Genomic DNA, 20,634 nt, shown 5'->3' on the forward strand with positions numbered 1-20,634 from the left:
TGATTGAACATGTATTATGTACCTGCCACTGTCTGGTACTTAGATCAGGGCTTTGTATCACAGCAGCTGTCAAAGTGAGGTTCGTGGAACTCTGGATCCCAGAGCTTGACAGGGGACCCACAAGGTCAAAACAATATTCAGAACAACACCAAGACATTATTTTTTTCTTCCAATGTATTTACACATTGGTGAAAAGAAAAGGTGCAAAAAGCTGCCACCAAACTATGCTAGTGGTCATTGCATTCTCCAAAGTCACGCACTTACAGTAGGGAAAAAAAAACACCATTTCACTTAAGCATGTCTTTGATGAAGGAGAATAATTATTAATTTTATTAAATCTCAACCCTTGAGCACATGTCTTTTTAAGACTCTGCATGAGGGGTACCTGGGTGGCTCAGTAAGTTAAGCGACTGACTCTTGATTTTGGCTCAGGTTGTAATCTCCCAATCATGATCTCAGGGTTGTGAGATCGAGCCCCACATCAGGATCCACGCTGGGCTTGAAGCCTGCTTGAGATTCCCTCTCCCCCTCTCCCTCTGCCCCTCCCCCCACTTGAGCGCTCACTCAAAAGAAAAGGACTCTACATGGGGAAATGGGAAGATTGAATAATGTATTTCTACACATGTCCAAGTACCATGGTTGTCTCAAGGAAAGGCACCTGCTCAGTTGTTGGAGTTGCAATCCAAACTAAACTTTTTTCATGGATTACCATTTGTACGTGAAGGGACAAATGGAAACTATGGGCATTCAGACTTGAGTAATGGGCAGACATGTTCTCAAAAATTAAGTACATGAGCCTGTTATGTAAAAGAAAACAACTGACAGTATCTGTTACCAATGGTAACATTCAAGCTTTGATATGGAAATTAGGATTTTGGAAAATATATATGCCATCATTAACTTGCCAGCTTCCCAATACCTGAAGATTTTTCTAATGAGATCCGTGGTGGCATTAATGAGAGTGATATTTTGATGTCATATAAAGAAATGTGTCAACACCTGGATGATCTGCATAATTCAGTGAATCAATATTTTCCAAATGCCCAATACATCATACTGCAAAAGTACACGCAGGCAAAACACTGATTTAAGTGCAAAATAGCCAGTGGATTTTAAGGTAACATAGTATGAAAATTTCATTGATATGGTTTCACATTCCACATTACAACCAACTTTGAAGAAACTGGCAGTCAAATTTTGACTTAGTATCAAAAAAGTCTATTAAAGTACCTTTCTCTTTCACAACTACATATCTGTAAGAGGCTACATTTTTTTTATACTGCAAGCAAAACAACATATGGCAACACATTGAATGCAGAAGAGGTTATGAGAATCTGTCTTCTATTAGGTCACACATTAAGGAGATTTGCAAAAATGTCACTTTCCCCACTGAAATTTTTTTGGAAAATATAATTATCACCAAAAATGTTAATTATGTAACTTTTAATCAGTTAGTTAATTATTGTTATTTTAAAATAAATTGGTAGATAAATGATTTTTCAATTTCTCAGTTGTAATTTCTAATACAATAAATATTAGTAGATACAACCCACACTTAATAAAAAGGTTCTTTGGGGCCCTCAATAATTTTTAAGAGTGTAAAACGGTCCTGAAGCCAAAGTGTTTGAGAATTACTATTGTATAAGAATCTTACCAGTGCAATGAGATCCCAGAGGTAAGAGCTTCTAGGAGCCTAGAAAAATCATGAGACCCAGATAGAAAAACAGTTGTTGGCTCCAACTCTACAAAAGAAAACAATAAATGTAAAAATTAATAAACGCTTAATTAAATGTCTACAAAATGTACCAACATGCCAGCTTCATTCACTGTTAAATTAAGCATTCATAAGGATTTTATTCCATCAAATACAACTTATAGGTTCAGTTTTCTCACTTCACAAGTTCCCCTATTCATAGTGGACACAGTAATTGTTGGGAACTCATAGCCAATCATAAATTAAATGAGTGACATGGCGCCAAATAATTTCTAAAGCACAAATACAAAAATCCTACAAAGATTCTTAAAACAAAAAAGCATATTTAATGTGGGATATGAGTGCAGCTGGTATATTTGATATTTTGTGTGGTGGGGACTCCAAAGTCAGAACATGCAGGGCTCATGAAGGTCCTACAGCATCGTGTTGTCTGTAAATCATAGCCCTCCCGAAACATTTCAGTGATCGGCGGTATCTTCACCGGGGAAAGGAGACATCTTCACCAGGTGAAATGCCTCCCCCTGACCTTTGGCAGGAATGGGAGAGAGAGACACATAATGAAAGTACAATAAACGGGTCAGCAGAGGAGCAAAATCACACGTGCTCTGTTGTTTGGGTCTGAGCAATGGCACAGTGGGCCAGGCCTCTGAATTCTGGGCAGGCGTTAACACTGCCCTCACACCCAGACTTTCATCATTAGGTGTGAGCAAGGCAGGGCTGATGGTTTAGAAGAGCCCTGGGACATCTCACCAGAAAAGGACGAAGTCTGAAAGCAAAGGCTGGGGGCACTTTCTCAAAGTTAGGCAGCTTGAGGCAAGAAGTCACCCAATAATGGTCACCACTTCTGTTCCACGAGACCCTTGCCCCCTCACTGGCACCTCAGAATTACATGCCCTTGTCAAGGAGCGGTGTCCAGGGGCACCTTGGTGGCTCAGTCAGTTAAGCATCCAACTCTTGATCTCAGTTCAGGTCTTGATCTCAGCGTCATGAGTTCAAGCCCCATCTACTTAAAAAAAAATAAAGGAGCTGTGCCCAGTACTGCAGAGATGTCTCTCGACTTCACTCCCTTGAAAAGTGTCTTCCTTACCTTTCTGCCATGCTCAGCTCCATTGACTGGAGCAAGGCAGTGTTGACCCTTCATCCAACTTTGAGAGATCATGACTCTGAGACAATATGGCTGTCTCTTAACAGGGATCTCCAGTGATGGGATTTCCTGCAGTACTGCAAGTAACTTATTTTCTTCCTCATTTGATTTTTTATAGTGTCTGCTATAATGCATTTACTTTAATTTTTTTTTTTTAATTTTAAAGGATATGGGTAAAGTAACTGGCTTATAATAGGTCTTTGATAAAGAGTAATCACTATTATTTGGGAATTAATCAGGGAGTGCCCTAACATTTCCTGCATTGAAATCGGGAGCTCTCCACTGTTAAGAGAGGATAGATTGACTTCCATTTTCTGGAGCTGCCTAGTTTAATAAAAAAGTAAAATAAAAATAGAAAAATGGAAAAACAGGAGTATAAAACATATGATACATTTAAAATGTTTCACTTAACAAATCAATGTTTTAAACATACATACATATGCAAAACCACAATACAATAAAATCACGCAATTGACAATATATATCAAGATTTATGAAAAACAAATAATGCATGGAGCACACATTGCATAGGCAATGTGGCCTGGGAAGGAGACCAAGATGTCCAGCTCTCCATGTACAAAGTCTTCTTTCAGTCATGTCAGTGAAGCTCTGCCACTCAATGGTATCATTTAGAGATAAAAACAAGTCTAAAATTGAGTTTCATTGCCAAATTGCCTTCCTTGGGCACCTCTTCCCTTCACCAACACCACTAGATTCTGATTGCCATCAGCCTTTATTCCTTGTATTGATATCAGCATTTCTCAATGCAAATGTCTGAACTTCCCAACCACAGGGAAAGGGTCATATACTCTGCTGTGACTTTTCGTGCTTATAACAAACATGTAACCTACTAATCGAATTACTGATACTTTTTAAATATCAAGTTTTTTTAAGTGCTAACAGAAATATCCACTATAAATGCATATTTTTTATCTTCCAATTTGCACACACCCTGGAGATCTGCATCAACTCTCCAAGCCTACTCTATCATATTTAAAGATGAAACCTCAAATCAATCTTTTTTTTTTTTTTTTTTGGCTTTCTGTCCAACCCTTTTGAGCAAGGATACCGCCCTTCCTCTGCCTCCCCTCCGCAGAAGGCTAGCAAGGATCTCTTGGCAGCTGTTCCTTTCATCTCTCCAGGGTCAGACACCTCCTTGCATTGTTATTTCAGTTGATCCAGTTGTGACTAAGCCATCAAATGCACTTTCTCTGAACATTCAACTGCTGATCACTGAAAATCAAGAGGTTTGGATGATGGTCTCTGGCGTGAATCTTCTCCCATCTGGTTCTAGTTCAGGGCTGGCCTTTGACAGCCCTCTGTCTCACACCATGACTCTAAGTGGGTGTGGAGACTAGTTGGCTCTCTTGAAGGTTGAGTGGATCCAAGGAGAGCTATTTGTTTTTCTAAGCAAGAACAAGGAGGGATTTTTTGCATCATGTAGATGTAAGCTTATCACCAATTTCTTCATAACAGGTGTGTCTTATTTGACATAAAGGAAGATCTGTTATCAAACACAAAGGCCTTTTTCATTATGACTTTAAGGGAACAACGGTACTTTTAAAGATAGAAGCGACTGGTGTCTTCATATATCCGTTGAGGATATTACCAAAAGATCCATCCCATCCTTGCCACTTCCTCATTCCACTCCCTTTAATTGAAGCCATTACTTCTTGTCTAGAAAACAACAGCTCCGTGGTTGGTCTCCCTGCCTCCTCTCTTGCCCTTTGCCATCTTTCTTCTCTTTGCTGTAAGCACAAATTTTTTCAAACGCAAATATGAGCCTAACCACCCCCCTTGTTCAAATAACTGCAATAGCTCCCCCGTGCTTATAGGAGAAAACATACATTCCTTAGCAAGCACACAAGGCTATTTATAACAGAGGAAGATAAAACAATAGAAACTTGTGAGAAGTAGGGTTTTTTTAATATATTTTTTTTCTCTTCAAAGAAGTTGAGCCACACCAGGCATAAACGTTATGTAATTTTGGTCCATGGTGACAAGTTTAAAATTCTGACTCTAGGCTGTCACTCATGCCACTCCCAGTGCCTGGAAGGACCTCAGTGCTGCTTGCCACTCTTGCCTCCTCACCTAGCTCAGTATATATCTCATAGAACTCAGTTCCAATGCAGTCTCTTCCAAGAATTTTCCTGGTAGTGAGTCGGGGTTAAATGTCCATCCTCTGGGCTCTTGGTCACCTCTGGTCCCTCGGTGACAGCAGTAACCACACTATTACCTGCCTGACACTGCTCTTCCCAGACTCCTCCATTAGGCCAAGACTTCCTTGAGGAAAGTGAATGTCTTACACCTCCTTGAGTAAGTACACAAAATGAATGCATATTATAGACATGTATTTTATCTACCTAGGACCTCCTCTTCCCTGTTCTTGGAAATAGCAGCTACTACCCTCCTTTTTAAGGAACTGCCCCTTCTCTACTCCTTATGGTTCAAGCAAGGCTGTTAAACCAGAGGACTCCACCACTATCCTAGGGAGGGCTCATGACCCGAAATGGACCCATCAAATTCTTTTACCCAGGAATGGACAGGGCTCAAAAAGAATAAAAGGCAACTGGAACTATGTCATCTGCTGGCAGCTCTGTGGAGGAGCCACAGGTGACCCAGTTCCTGGATTCTATTTTTCTCAAGGCTTTTGTACTAGTGAGCTTTTGCTGTATAACAAATAATCCCCAAAATTAGCAGCATAAAATAATATCCATTTATTTATCTCAAGATTCTGGAGGTCAGCAATTTGCACTCAGCTAAGCTGGGCCTTTCTCCTGGTCTTGGAAGGATTCATACATCATCTGCAATCAGCCATTGGTGAACTGGAAGCTGGCTGGTCTATGGTAACCTCAGGTGGAATTGTCTCTTTCCTACATGGTGTCTCATCTTCCACTGAATTTATTCACAAGTAGCTGCGCAGAATTCCAGGAGAGGGAGTGGAAGCATGCAAGACTTGCTGAGGTCTAGGCTCAGACATGGCACACCATCACTTTCACTGCATTCCATCAGCCAAAGCAAGCCACAGGACCAAATTCAAGAGGGTGGGAGCTAAGACCTACTCCTTGGTGGAAGGAGCTGCAAAGTCACATTGCAAAGGGTGTGGATACCGAGATGGGTATAAAAACATGGTCATATCAACAAACTACCACAACTTTGTTATTCAGTTCCCTGTTAATCTTCCAATATATCCCTTTTTTTTTTAATTTATTTATTTATTTGAGAGAGAGAGCACAAGCAGGGGGAGCAGGAGAGGGAAAGGGAGAAGCAGGCTCTCCCCTGAGGGAGCCCAATGTGGGGCTTGATCCCAGGACCCTGGGATCATGACCTGAGCCAAAGGCAGATGCTTAACTGACTGAGCCACTCAGGCACCCCTATCCCTTTTTAAATTAAGCTAGTCAAAGTTGGCTTCTGTGTTTGTGCTTTAAAAAAAATGTAACTTATACCTGCTTGGAAATGAATGAAAGGATGTGTTATAATGGGTCAAACTTTCATCCAGGGGAGAGTGATGAAGGGGGTGTAGGAAAGTGACAGACCATCATAGAGCTAAAGGAGTTGCAGAGTATACTATACACTGGTTGCCTATGGGCACCCCAGAAATTAGGATACCACTTTTCTTTTCCACCTTCCTAACTCACCCTGTAGCCACAGCCACCACTATCTTGAAATCTCTTTTTAAGAGTTAGACATGGAACAATAAGCCATTCGCTGGGAACCACTCTCTTGTCACTTCCTAAATTGAATTGGCTGAGTGTTTGTTAGGTGACTACCTGTATTGATATAGCCACATGTTATACTTTGGATTGGCTTAAATATCGGACATAATTTTCAAAGGAAAAGATATTTCAAACAAAAGAAAAGTCTTAAGGCTGATAGGAGTCTTAGATACAGTCTAGTATTCCCCAATCTAAGTCCTTCCCATCTCCACTCCAGTCCTTTCCAATAAAATCTCCATTTCTCCTTCTCCTTCTCTTTCTCCTTCTTCTCCTTCTCCTTCTTCTTTTTCTCCTCCTCCTCCTCTTCTGCTTCTTCTCCTTCTTCCTCTTCCGCCTCTTCCTCCCCTTCCTCTTCTTCTCCTTCTCCTTCTTAAAGAGAGAGAATCTTAAGCAGGCTCCATGCCTAGCGCAGAGCCCAATGCAGGGCACGATCTCACAATCCTGAGATCATGACCTGAGCCAAAATCAAGAGTTGGACACTTAACCAACTGAACCACCCCCATGTTCCAAAATTTCCATTTCTTTAGGTGCCGATCAGAAGGACATCAGGAAAAAAGCGAGTTATAGAATTAAACAACATCAAAGCATGAATGACTAATGTCATGACTAATAATGTCTCATATGCATCAATTTGAAGGATAATATATAATGGTAGAGAAAAGACTTCTTAACTCAGAATATCTTTTGAAACTGAAATCCCAGGAAATATAAAGGAGACATTTTTAGGCGCTACAGGCAGTTTTGTTTTGTTTTGTTGGTTTTGTTGTGGTGGTGCTGGTGATGATGTAAATAATGAAAAAATAAGTGCCTGGGCTTAAAGATGAGAGTGGACTTTTGTGATGTTTAGAATTTTCTCTCTTTTGCCAGATGGACATAACAGATAATGCAGAACATTCCATCCAAAAACAACAGAATACACATTCTTTTCAAGTGCACATGGAACATTCTCCAAGATAGATCACATGTTAGGCCACAGAACAAGTCTCAATAAATTTAAGAAGACTGAAAACATAGCATTCAACTTTTCTGACCACAAAGGTATCAAACTAGAAATTAATAATAAAAAAAAACTGGAGAAAAACACAAATATGTGGAAGCTAAACAACATGCTAGAATTTTCTCTCCTTTGAAAGATGTGGTTACTTTGGCCTTCAGAAGGTTCCAGAAGCTAATAATTATTGAAATTTATAATAAAGAAATACTGATGAAAATGGAAAATTCCTCAAAGTTTTTACAGCCTTAAACCCAATGTTTAGGGTTTAAATAGCACCCTCAGATGAAATGAGTGCTCCTTAGGTTCCATGAGTATTTCTCACCATCTGTAAACCACAAAACTGTCACTCATAGTGCCGAGATTTACATCTTTGTGGTTGAGACAAGGAGGAGCCATATCTGCTCTCACCAAGTCTCAGGCTCGGGACACGGGCCAGGGCAGCCAGACAGGATCTCTAAGGCTGAGTGAGATGGTGTGATGTTCTCTGTGTGGGAGGCCTCCCGGGGAGGCAGAGTGGTGACCTCACTGGGAAAATGAAAACAGTTCAATAAAAAATACTTATCTTGGAATGATCTGCCTGAACTTGAGACCAGTGAAGAGATTGTATTTCCAACACCCTTTCAAAGAGAAAAGCCATTTTCCATTAATCCTGTATAGGGAAGAAATCCTACAGTACTTCTTCTTGACTGAGAGATGATGATTCAGGCAAAAAGGAGCTCAACTCTAGCTCTACATAAAGACACAGTAAGAGAATCACCCTTACCCTTAAAAGAACCAATTATTGTTTTCCTTCTAAAACTAGGGCAGAGATGTGCTCCTTGGAAATTCAGCTTTGAGGAGGACTCAGCCACACAAGTAACCTCAACTTTTGGCCTCTAATATTTTCCTCCCCTTTAGGATTTCTCTCATGACATTTCCATTGCCACGTACAGAGACTCAGTGTGTCCCTGTGTTTGAGGCTTAAATGCAGACAAAGGAACAAAGGTATGGACATTTTGAAAGGACCTCTGCCTAAAATGCAGAAACACAATAGGAAGATTTATCAAGAAAATGTTAAAACAATCTAGAAGCAACATCAGGCTGAGAGCGGCCTTCTGATTCCTCCCTGTTTGACCTGCTCTGTTCTGAGACCTGTTGCTTGCCTATAAGGCTTTCTTGGAAATCCTTAGTCCTATGGCCCTTGCGTGTGTATTATTCATGAAACTGGGAGTATCAGCTCTAGTGATAGGCAGTTTGGTGGGGATTTAATATTCTACCACCATTAGTACAACCTTATCACCTCTTCAAATGATATTTATAGAAAATTAACCCAGCCAAACACATTATAGTGGGCAACATCAGAGAACGATCTCTTCTATGTTTGGCTTATAGCAGGTTTAGACCCATGGCCTTGGTCTAATTAGAAAAGGGCTCTGGCTAGAAGCATCCAAGAGAAAATGTAGTTTGGCAAGAAAGCCTGAGAATCCTTGGTCCCACAGAACCCTAATCCCATAAATTTCTCAGCTTCTGAAGCTCCAAGCACTTCTGCCAACAATTTAACTAACATGTTTTGGCGGGTTTTTTTTCCCCCAATTAAAAAAGAGACCCAAAGTCTGTGTATTTCAGAACTATCTCTGAAGATGACAAATCTTAGGAGTCCCCTAGTTCCCTCTTTGCTTCAAGAGCAAAAAGCACGTAGTCAAATTTGCCAGCCTCTCTTAGAAGTTGTGTAAGATTTTCAGGTATAAATTTCCAAGTCGAACTTTACCCCTGGATTTACTCTATCCTTACTTTTCTCTCTTAAATTTACCTCATTAACAATTTTTGCACTTTTTCCAACTATGTAGCTTTGTTAGATACCTCAAATTCATTTTACAACAACTCAGTATCAGAAAAATTATCTAAGACTTGCAAAGGAATTGCTGGATGTTCTCCCAATACAGTGCTCCTCTTGACAATCTATTGTCTGAGCTATTTTACAGCTCTGCTGGGGCAGAGGTTACCTTGTACACTTGTGTCTGGTTGAGATGGAAATAATTCCCTTCCCATGGAACACATAATCTCAGAATTTATGGTTTATGGCCCTGTTAAAAAATAACTGTATTATATCTAATTAATATGTTTAATCTAATATTGGATACTTAGACTCTAAAATACTCTTTGGGAGCACCTGGGTGGCTCAGTTGGTTAAGCGGTTGACTCTTGATTTCAGCTCAGATCATGATCTCAGGGTCCTGGATTCAAGCCCCACAATGGGCTCCACGCTCAGTGGGGAGTCTGCTTGAGGATTCTAATAGTATTGCTCCCCCTGACTGCGCACACTCTTTCACTCTAAATAAATAAATCTTTAAAAAATAAAAAAATAAAATGCTCTTTGAACTGGTTTAAATATTTTACTGTTTCCTTCAGTGATTAATGAGTTAAATATAATCTTTGATACATCTTATATTTGTATAAAAGTAATTTAAGATAAGCATGGAAGGTTTTTCCATGTCTTTGTGTCTTCCTCAATTTCTTTCATGAGTATTCTATAGTTTTCTGAGTACAGATCCTTTGCCTCTTTGGTTAGATTTATTCCTAGGTATCTTACGGTTTTGGGTGCAATTATAAATGGGATTGACTCCTTAATTTCTTTCTTCTGTCTTGCTGTTGGTGTATAGAAATGCCACTGATTTCTGTGGATTGATTTTATATCCTGCCACTTCACTGAATTCCTGTATGAGTTCTAGCAGTTTTGGGGTGGAGTCTTTTGGGTTTTCCACATAAAGTATCATATGCATCTGCAAAGAGTGAGAGTTTGACTTCTTCTTTGACGATTCGGATACATTTTATTTCTTTTTGTTGTTTGATTGCTCAGGCTAGAGCTTCTAGTATTATGTTGAATAGCAGTGGTGATAGTGGACATCCCTGCCATGTTCCTGACCTTAAGGGGAAAGCTCTCAGTTTTTCCCCATTGGTGGGTTTTTCATAGATGGCTTTTATGATAATGAGGTATATACCCTCTATCCCTACACTCTGAAGAGTTTTAATCAAGAAAGTATGCTGTACTTTGCCAAATGCTTTTTCTGCATTTATTGAGAGTATCATAAGGTTCTTGTTCTTTCTTTTATTAATGTATTTTATCACATTGATTTGTGGATGTTGAACCAAACTTCCAGCCCAGGAACAAATCCCACTTGGTCATGGTGAATAATCCTTTTAATGTACTGTTGAATCCTATTGGCTACTATTTTGGTGAGAATTTTGGCATCCATATTCATCAGGGATATTGGTCTGTAGTTCTCCTTTCTGATGGGGTCTTTGTCTGGTTTGGGGATCAAGGTAATGCTGGCCTCATAAAATGAGTTTGGAAGTTTTCCTTCCATTTCTATTTTTTGGAACAGTTTCAGAAGAATAGGTATTCTTTAAAAGTTTGGTAGAATTCCCCTGGGAGTCCATCAGGCCGTGGGCTCTTGTTTGTTGGGAGATTTTTGATGACTGCTTCAATTTCCTTAGTGGTTATGGGTCTGTTCAGGTTTTCATATTGTGAAAATGTCTATGCTACCTACAGCAATCCACATATTTAATGGAATCCCTATCAAAATACCATCAACTTTTTTCAAAGAAATGGAACAAATAATCCTAAAATTTGTATGGAACCAGAAAAGACCTCAAATAGCCAGAGGAATGTTGAAAAAGCAAAGCAAAGCCAGTGGCATCACAATTCCAGACTTCAAGCTCTATTACAAAGCTGTCATCATCAAGACAGTATGGTACTGGCACAAAAACAGACACATAGATCAGTGGAACAGAATAAAGAGCCCAAAATGGACCCTCAACTCTATGGTCAACTAATCTTCGACAAAGCAGGAAAGAATGTCCAATGGAAAAAAGACAGTCTCTTCAACAAATGGTGTTGGCAAAATTGGACAGCCACATGCAGAAGAATGAAACTGGACCATTTCCTTACACCACACACAAAAAATAGACTCAAAACGGATAAAAGACCTAAATGTGAGACGGGAATCTATCAAAATCCTAAAGGAGAACACAGGCAGCAACCTCTTCGACCTCAGCCGTAGCAACTTCTTCCTAGACACATCACCAAAGGCAAGGGAAGCAAGGGCAAAAATGAACTATTGGGACTTCATCAAGATAAAAGCTTCTGCACAGCAAAGGAAACAGTCAACAGAACCAAAAGACAACCAGCAGAATGGGAGAAGATATTTGCAAATGACATATCAGATAAAGGGCTAGTATCCAAAATCTATAAAGAACTTATCAAACTCAACACCAAAGAACAAATAATCCAATCAAGAAATGGGCAGAAGACATGAACAGACCTTTCTGCAAAGAAGATATCCAAACGGCCAACAGACACATGAAAAAGTGCTCCACATCACTCGGCATAAGGGAAATCCAAATCAAAACCTCAATGAGATACCACCTCACACCATTCAGAATGGCTAAAATTAACAAGTCAAGAAATGACAGACGTTGGCGAGGATGCGGAGAAAGGGGAACCCTCGTACAGTGTTAGTGGGAATGCAAGCTGGTGCAGCCACTCTGGAAAACAGTATGGAGGTTCCTCAGAAAGTTGAAAATAGAGCTACCCTACAACCCAGCAATTGCACTACTGGGTATTTACCCCAAAGATACAAATGTAGTGATTCGAAGGGGCACCTGCACCCCAATGTTTATAGCAGCAATGCCCACAATAGCCAAACTATGGAAAGAGCCTAGATGTTCATCAACAGATAAATGGATACAGAAGATGTGGTATATATACACAATGGAATATTATGCAGCCATCAAAAAAATGAAATCTTGCCATTTGCAACGACGTGGATGGAACTAGAGGGTATTATGCTAAGCGAAACAAATCAATCAGAGAAAGATAAGTATCATATGATCTCACTGATATGAGGAATTTGAGAAACAAGACAGATGATTATAGGGGAAGGGAGGGAAAAATGAAATAAGATGAAACCAGAGAGGGAGACAAACCATAAGAGATTCTTAATCTCAGGAAACAAATTCAGGGTTGCTGGAGTGGAGGGGGTGGGAGGAAAGGGGTGGCTGGGTGATGGACATTGGGGAGGGTATGTACTATGGTGAGCGCTGTGAACTGTGTAAGACTGATGAATCACAGACCTGTACCCCTGAAACAAATAATACATTATATGTTAATTAAAAAATTAAAAAAATAAGTCAAAGTATAAAATAAATATCAAGTCCATACTAATATAAATGATTAAACAAATAAATGGGTGAGAAGACCAATTTTACATGCAAAAAAACTCCAAATAATGTATGCAGATATTGCACCCTCAAGGAGGTGGAGAATAACTCCACTCCTTAAAGATGGACTGTCCATAATGACTTTCTTATGAAGAATACAATATGGATAGGGGGAGTAACTTTATGGTGTAGGAACCTGACAAACACTACCTCAGCCTAGGTATCAAACTCAACATCAACAGTCATAAATTACGTGACAGCACACACCCTTTATATGATACAATAAGAATGGCACTTTACCTCTATAGTCTTTGCCTAAAAAGCCATAACCCCAGTCTAATTATGAGAAAAAAAATGTCAAATCCCAACTGAGGGGCAGTGTACAAAATGTCTGTCGAGTACTCCTCAAAAGTATCAAGGTCATAAAAAACAAGGAAAGTCAGGGTGCCTGGGTGGCTCAGTGGGCTAAGTGTCTGCCTTCAGCTCAAGTCATGATCCTGGGGTCCTGGGATCGAGCCTGCATTGGGCTCCCTGCTCAGCAGGGGGTCTGCTTCTCCTTCTGCCCCTCCCCTGCTTGTGCTCTCTCTAATAAATAAATAAATAAAATCTTTAAAACAACAAAAACAACAATAAGTAAAGTCTAAGAAACTGCCACACAGCAGAGGAGCCTAAGGGCACATGACAGCTAAATGTAATTTGGTATCCTGGATAGGATCCTGGAACAGAAAAATGACAGTGGGTCAAAGATAAGGAAATATGAATAAACAATAGAGTTTAGTTAGTAATAATATATCAATATCAGTTTATTAATTATGAAAACATGCCATCATAATGTAAGATATTAGTAATAAGAAAAATTGGGTGTGGGGTATTAGAACTATTCTTTTTGATTTTTATAAATCTTAAGCTACCACAAAATTAAAAAGTTATTTAAATAAATAGGGGTATCAAACAAACCCAAATAGAAACAAATTCTGCAAAATATTTGTCAATGTCATGAAAAACTAAGAAAAACTCTGAAACTGCCACAGATCAGAGGAGACTAAGGAAACCTGACAATTTAAAACAATGTGAAATCCTGGGTTGGATCATGGAACCAAAAAAAAAAAAAAAAGATACTAGTGAAAAAACTGGTAAAATCTGCCCCCCCCCAAAAGTCTATGGCTTTGTTACTACCATGGTATTGATGTTAATTTCTTAGTTTTGACAAATGTACCATGATTGTGTAAGATGTTAGGGAAAGTTGGGTGAAGGTATATGAGAACTATCTGTACTATCTTTGTAACTTTTCTGTTTCTTTTTTTTTTTTTTTAAATAGGTGAACCATGAGGAAAAACAGATATATGCTGACTAAAAGCAAGGTATACCACTTTCATTTGACCAATAGAAATATAAAGTTGCCATCACTGGAACTCACATGTTTTCAAGAAGGAAATGATCGCCAAGAGCTTAAGGAAGACTACCCAAATCAGTGATTCTCTAATGGGGATGGGGAAGTATAATAATCTGGATAATTAATGTTATGTTAGCATTTGTCTGGGGATAGTTCAGACCAAAGCTCAGGGAATTCTGATTTCCTTAGAACTCTTGGTGACAAAAACACCTCTCTTAACAATCTCAACAAGAGTGGTCTATTTCAGGCATTGGTGTTAAAAATGGGAAACAACAGTTAATGAGATCTCTTTTCCTACATGATCCAGTGATCTGCTCTTTCCACACACAGGAGGCCTAGGAGCTATTCCCTCATGAACATAAGAAGAACAGGTCTTATCTTGCTGGCCATTTAGAAGGCCAGCCCCTGCAGGATACCCACAAACAGCCAAGATCCAGTGGGGACTGGGAAGAGTTTCTGATCCTTGCTTGGCTGAGCTACTTCTACTTTTCCCAAGGTAGCTAGAAAGAGGTTTCCTGGAATTGTTTATTAGGATGCCAGGAGGTCAGCCAGAGTTCTCAGTCCCAAAAGTCATTCATTTCTCCTCCCTTCCTAGAGTAACAATACCATATGTTGCCCTCACAGAGCTGCTCACATACTAAACACCTGTCACTTGCTAGCTACAGTGCTGGATGCTGGGGAGGAGGGAGCAGATTCTGAAAAAAATATATAATAACAGTGATGAGAAGGAGAAGGACAACACTGATAACAAATTTGTGAGAGCACGTATTAATAACAGATCAAGTCTTATGATTTCATCCTTACAGTAACTCAGTAAGATAGGTTATATTGTCTCCATTTTACAGGTGAGAAAATGATTTCTTCCTCCAGGAAACTGATGATTAGAGTAGCTTGCCTAAAGTCAACCAGTAGTTAAAACCATCAAAGTAGTTTCCTGTAGACCTAGAATCAAAACCCAGTTCTGTCCCTTATTAGCTGTGTGACCTTGAACAACTAATGTCATCTCTTTGTCAAGTGGTCAATAAACAGAGGATAAAATCGGCACAAATTTATTGAGTGTGTTGGTCCATTAATGTTATCTGCTACCAGTGTGGGGGTGGAAGGGGCCTCATGTGTACTCAGAACTTGCCAAACTGCGCCAGGTGCCTTACAGGTATGAACTTATTTTTTCCTCCCAATGCAACATCAGATAAGGACTTATTGTTTTACTGATGAGGAAATGCATTCAAAGAGGTTCAATTAACTATCCAAAGGTCACCCGGCAAGTAAGTGGTCTAGCAGGAATTTGAGTTCAGCTCTATCTACCCTAGTACCCTGAGCCAACCATTCTGTCAACCAGCTGCCACCCACTCAACATTCCAGAAACTCCAGACAGCTCAGTTTCTTCTAGGTAACATATTTCTCATTTTAACTGAAGGCTTAACCCAAAAGATTCACTGTTAGTGGTATAAATTTATGGCTAAGGGAGTCTCAGTTGAAATAGGTGGGCCCTTTCATCACTGGTAGCAAGTACCTTGGAAAGCAGAGTCTTCCTTGGGAGGCCAGAGTGCACTCTGTGAAGAGGAAGTACGGAAGTAGACAGGAGAGGGGAGAAAGAATGTATAAGACGTCTGAAGGCTCAGGAAGGAGCTTCTTTTGGATTCAGAAGCAAACCTACAATTTATCCAACTAACCTTGCCTTTGGCTGAGCCCTTACCAACAAGGCCATGCTTTCTGGGCCTCAAAGCAATTTAGGGTAAGGACAAGAATGCTAAGTGGATTCCAATCACTAAGCCAACCTCAAGTACTGTTAGTAGCTGCTGGGGAAGTTGTATTAAGGAGGATCATGGGATTACCCAGGCTCAGCTGACAGGGAGAAAAAAGTCTTGGTTCATTAGTAATTTCTGCCAAAAGTTTGGGAGTGGGAAAATGTGCCCAGAATTTGCCATTCATGTTTTAGGGGATATTACAGCCTGGGCATACTGTGCAGAAGTTGACTGGGTTCAGGTCCAGGTAGGAAACCAAAATGTCCCAATGGCACCCTGCTTCCACCTACCTACCTCACAAACTATGGCAAAACAGCATTAGCAACAAGAAAGGACGTAATTTTAACTTTTGGTTTTAATTATTTTGAAAAGAGAAGCAGGCCACACATGCCAAGACCCCTTAGGAAGAACTAAAAACCAAAGAGATTCAGGCCAGCTAGAGGAGGGGGAGGGAGGAGTGCCAGCCAATTAGCCTTCCTTTGTGACATGGTCACCATTCACCCCACCCTCCAGATGCCTTAATAACACTCATGTGTGAACGGGACCTCAGGAGAGGGGAAAAAGTGGTGAGCCAAACTTCAAGAGTGAAGAAGAAGGAAAAAAAAAAAAAAGCAAAATATGGAATTTCAGCTCAAAGCTCAACCATTGAATGTCTTAACTGCTGTCATTATTTTTTGTAGAGCCCTCACTGGGCTTTCCTGACCACCAAGAACTTGGCCTCAGAGCTTTAGGGCCCATGTTTTCTATCTGAGGCCTTGCTACTGCCTTGCCAAACAGGTTCAACCTACTGTCTCAAAGTCTAAAATCTTCCACCTCCAACCTCCCCAAGTGGGTCAAACTTTCCATGGCTAGACTATAAAAGGGGAAGCAGTCCTACTGTTTCCTTTAATAAGCCATTCTTACAGGGTGCCAAGTGCCCTTTAAGGAGCCCAGAAGCCCAAGCAGTCTCCTGGGTTCCAGAAACTCCAGCCCAGCCCAGAAGTAGCAGAAGGCAGAGACCCAGACCTAGACCCAGTAAAATTAGTCTACAGGGAATCTGCTTGGTTTAGGCTATCAGGAGAGGTGTGGGATGCTGGATTACTGTTAGCATTGATTTAAGGCTCTGCTAGGTCCTTGCAGGAATGAGCCCAGTCTCTCCAGGGTGGTGGCCCTAGAGAGGAAATTTCTATCATCTGTCTTCTAAGAAAGGTGGAATCTGTAATATAGAGAGCGCTTTTGCTCTATTGAGCATCTTGATGGTTTTGGATTCACAAAGGTGAACATGAAGCAGAGTTTGAAGTGGAAGAAAACTGAATGGCCCTATTTAATAGAAGAAGAAAAATGTGGAGTTTGGGAAACAATCCAGAACAGACGGTGAAAGGGGCCAGAAAAGGAGATGACCTGCAGCTAGGGCAAAGCACCCAGTGCCCAGTCCTGGGGCTTGGGGGAAGAGTGATATCATCTGATGTTCAATTTGAAGTTATTTGCTTTTTGACGATGTAAACTGTACTTCTATCCCCCAACCACATCTCAATAATTTCAGTAAAATCTAGTAAATATATACACAGCTTTATGTTAAGTGAGGCTTTTGTGCAAACACAGGGAAGTCCAGAGTTTCACTACTCATTCAATGAGGAAAAGAGATAGCTTGCGTGTGTTGGCAAACTCAGGTTGCAGGGGTTAAGGACCAAGGTGACACTGGGTTCAAACCCTAAGAATTGATTAAATCTTACAGTGTTTTCTCCACTTTATTCTAAGTAGAAAGTAAATTGGATTGATAGTCTTCTACTTTTCCAATTTTCTTCTCTATAATTAAGACGTATTAGGACACTATAGAGAAGTGGTAAAAAAATATATAAAACTTAAGATTTAAATAGATATGGGTCTGAATCCAGCTCCACTTTACTATGTGATTCTAAGCTTCAGTTTCCTAATCTATTAAATGGGAGTAAAGAATATATTCCTTAATTATGTGCAATGTTTGTCGCTGTAAGTGAGGCACAGTAACACTCAGTGAATGGTGGTTGATCTTGTTCATCTGTTGGTGCTAATGATGAGGACGATGATGATGAAGACCACACTGACAATGACTATTCCTGATTGTAGAGCTCCTCTAGTTAGGCAGAGGAAAAAAGGTCTGGCCAAGTAGATTTTTTAAACAAAAGAAAATAAATCTTGTAAATAATGCTCTAGTGGTTGTCATTGGACCACGAAGTGAACAGGAAATAAACTTTATTATGCTTGTCATTGAGATGGAAGATTGTTTCTTATCACAATTAGTCTATATGCACTAATGCAGACACCATTCCACACTAGCCAAGTTTGGTGGGGATATTAAAAGGAAGGAGGTTGGTGAGCTGGGTATGAATTTATACAAAGAGACAAGTGAATGATGACCTCTGTGCAAAGTCTTATCAAATTAAATGTATTACACTTGGCCTTTTCCTCATGCTATCTAATATTTCCCATAACTATGAGGTCCCAAGGGGATTATTCTTCTCCTGGGGAGATATATTACATATATATATATACACACACACACATATACATATATATGTATATGTATATATGTACAGTATATATATAGTATATGTATATAGTATATTCACACACACACACACATATAGTCTTTTTCCCAATTTGCATTTAATTTTTTAAAAAAAATTTTTTATTTTATTATGTTAGTCACCATACAATACATCATTAGTTTTTGATGTAGTAATCCACTATTCATTGTTTTCATATAACACCCAGTGCTCCATGCAGTATGTGCCCTCCTTAATACCCATCACCGGGCTAACCCATCCCTCCAACCCCCTCCCCTCTAAAACCCTCAGTTTGTCTCTCGGAGTCCAGAGTCTCTCATGGTTCGTCTCCCCCTCCATTTTTCCCTTCCTTCTCCTAATGTCCTCCATGCTAGTCCTTATGTTCCACAAATAAATGAAACCATATGATAATTGACTTTCTCTGCTTGACTTATTTCACTTAGCATAATCTCCTCCAGTCCCATCCATGTTGATGTAAAAGTTGGGTATTCATCCTTTCTGATGGCTGAGTAATATTCCATTGTATATATGGACCACATCTTCTTTATCCATTCATCTGTTGAAAGGCATCTCGGCTCTTTCCACAGTTTGGCTATTGCGGACATTGCTGCTATGAACATTGGGGTGCATATGGTCCTTCTTTTCACATCTGTGTCTTTGGGGGTAAATACCCAATAGTGCAATTGCTGGGTCATAGGGTAGCTCTATTTTTAATTTTTTGAGGAAACTCCACACTGTTTTCCAAAGTGACTGTACCAACTTGCATTCCCACCAACAGTGTAAGAGGGTTCCCCTTTCTCCACAACCTCTTTAACATTTATAATCTTCTACCCTTAATGGACTTTTTTGGATAGAACCATCATTTTTTTCCAACCTTTATTGAGCTATAAGTGATAAGTAATGTGTGTAAGTTTAAGGTATACAGTGTGATGATTTGACACACATAGATTGAAAATGACCACCATAGTAGAGTCAGCACCTCCATACCTCACATAACTACCATTTCTTTTTGGTGGTGAGAACATTTAAGATCTACTCTCTCTAACTTTCAAGTATATAATATAGTATTTTTAACTATAATCTGCCATGCTGTACATTATATCCCCAGAATTTATTCATCTTCTAGCTGAAAGTTTATATCCTTTGATCAATATCTCATTTCCCCAACCCTCCTCCCACAATTCTACTGTTTCTATGTGTTCAGCTTTTTTTTAGATTCCATATATAAGTAACATTACACAGTATTTGTCTTTCTCTGTCAGACTTATTTCACTTAACATAATGTCCTCAAGATTCATCCATGTTGTCACAAACAGCATGATTTCCTTCTTTCTCATGGCTAAATAATATTAGACACACACGCACACACACACTTCACCTTCTTTATCCATTTATTCATTGATAGACACTTAGGTTGTTTCTATATCTTGGCTATTGTGAATAATGCTGCAATGAACATGGGAATGCTGATATATATCCAAGATTCTGATTTCATTTCCTTAAATATATACCCAGAAGTGAAGTTGCTAGATCATATGGTAGTTCTATTTTTAAATTTTTGAGAAACCTCTACACTGTTTCCAAAATGGCCACACCAATTTACATTCCCACCAACAGTGCGCACAGGTTCCTTTTCCTCTAAATGCTCAACGACACTTGTTATCTCTTGTCTTTTTGATAATAGTCATTCTAACAGGTGTGAGGTGATATTGTAGTTTTGATTTGAATTTTCCTGATGATTAGTGACATTGAGTACCTTTTCATGTACCTCCTGGCCATTTGGATGTCTTCTCTGGGAAAGTCAATTCAGTTCCTGTGCCCATTTTTGAACCGGATTGGTCTTTTTGCTATTGACTTGTATGTGTTCCTTATATATTTTGGATACTAACCTTATCAGATAAATGGTAAATATTTTCTCCCATTCAGTTGGTTGCATTTTTATTTTGTTTATCATTTACTTTGCTGTGCAGCAGCATTTTTTTCAATGTAGTCTCACTTATTTATTTTGCTTTTGTTCCTTGTGCTTTTGGTGTCACATCCAAAACATTGTTGCCAAGACCAATGTCAATGAGATTTCTTCCTATGTTTTCTTCTGAGAGTTTTATGGTTTGAGGTCTTACATTGAAGTCTTCTATCCATTTTTGAGTTAATTTTTGTGAATGGTGTAAGATAAGGGTCCCAATTTCATTCATCTGCATGTGATT

General features: G+C 39.5%; 1 long non-coding RNA gene across 1 annotated transcript in view; it reads right to left on the reverse strand.

The window, feature by feature from the left end:
• LOC118015712 overlaps positions 1-2,904 on the reverse strand; it is a 156,241-nt gene extending 153,337 nt beyond the window's left edge. The window contains exon 1 of the long non-coding RNA XR_004680687.1: positions 1,655-2,904. This is a non-coding gene — a long non-coding RNA (uncharacterized LOC118015712). The remainder of the gene's footprint in view (positions 1-1,654) is intronic.
• Between the last annotated feature and the right edge of the window lie 17,730 nt (positions 2,905-20,634).

This window comes from Mirounga leonina, unplaced genomic scaffold, assembly GCF_011800145.1.
Source record: "Mirounga leonina isolate KUSES-001 unplaced genomic scaffold, KU_Mleo_1.0 Mir_166, whole genome shotgun sequence".
Taxonomy (NCBI): Eukaryota; Metazoa; Chordata; class Mammalia; order Carnivora; family Phocidae; genus Mirounga; species Mirounga leonina.